Source organism: Alligator sinensis, unplaced genomic scaffold, assembly GCF_000455745.1.
Source record: "Alligator sinensis unplaced genomic scaffold, ASM45574v1 scaffold193_1, whole genome shotgun sequence".
In the NCBI taxonomy this organism is placed as follows: Eukaryota; Metazoa; Chordata; order Crocodylia; family Alligatoridae; genus Alligator; species Alligator sinensis.
In genome coordinates this window covers 374126-375066 of record NW_005842199.1, presented here as the reverse complement: position 1 = coordinate 375066, position 941 = coordinate 374126, and the positions used below count along the sequence as shown (strand labels likewise).

Below are 941 nucleotides of genomic sequence, written 5' to 3'. Positions count from 1 at the left end.
GGGCGGGGGGTGGGCTTGCGGCTGCGGCTGCGGCGTTTGGGGGGCCGGGGTTGCGGGGGGAGCCAGAAATAATCCGAGGACATCTTTGACCACCTCCCCCTTGGCTTTTTGTTCGGCGGGAGGCGGGAGAAGTTTGCAGCTGCCCCCGGGCCGAGGGGAGCGGGAGCCTTTTGTTGTGCCGGGCGCGCATTGTTGGCTGGGCGAGGGGCAGCATCTGCCGGAGGATTAGCGCGGGCTGCCAAAGTCTCGGCCGGGAGGAGGCAGGGGGAAGGCGGAGGGGAAGGGGAAGGGGCGGCTTCTCTCCTTCCCATCCCATCCCATCCCATCCCATCTTCCCTCCCTCGCCCCGGGGTTTGCTCCCGTCCGCGGCACTTCCCGCCGCACTTGCAGCAACAATGGGAAAGTTGGGAGCCGTCCTGGCGCGAACAATGGGCAGAGTTGTTGTGCTCGCATTATTCCTCATTGCTGGGTGCGGAGGGGCCGGCGGCGCTGGCCGAGCGGGCGGGGGGAGGCTCCCTCCCAGGGCAGGCGTGTCCGGGAAGGCAGGCGCTGGCAGCTCCGCGGTGCAGGCCGTGCCGGCCGCCCTCTCCCTTCGCAGTGCTGAGGGAGGGGGGGCTGGAAATGCAGCCCAGGGCCACGAGTCGCCCCTCATGGATACACAGGCCCTGCAAAAAAAAAAAAAAAAAAAAAAAAATGAAGCTGCAGCCAGTCACTTAGCAACTCCTCTGGCTACAGTGGAGATTTGTGTGTGACAGCACCCTGCACCCTCCCCAGGCATCTCCTCCAGGCTGTGTTGGAAGAGAAATCTAGTGCTTTTTCACTAAGCCCGTGTTTAGCAAAGTTGAGCGGCTGTTTTCCACTGCTGATTTCCAAGAGAGCAATCCCCCTTGTCCTGCTGCACAGGAAGATTTACCTGCTGGTGGAATCACCTTAACTCCTGG

The 941-nt window shown here is 62.7% G+C and overlaps 1 protein-coding gene across 2 annotated transcripts in view; it reads left to right on the top strand.

Moving 5' to 3' along the window:
* CTBP2 (C-terminal binding protein 2) overlaps window positions 1-941 on the top strand; it is a 269000-nt gene that overhangs the window by 285 nt on the left and 267774 nt on the right. The gene's annotated exons all lie outside the window — the stretch shown is intronic.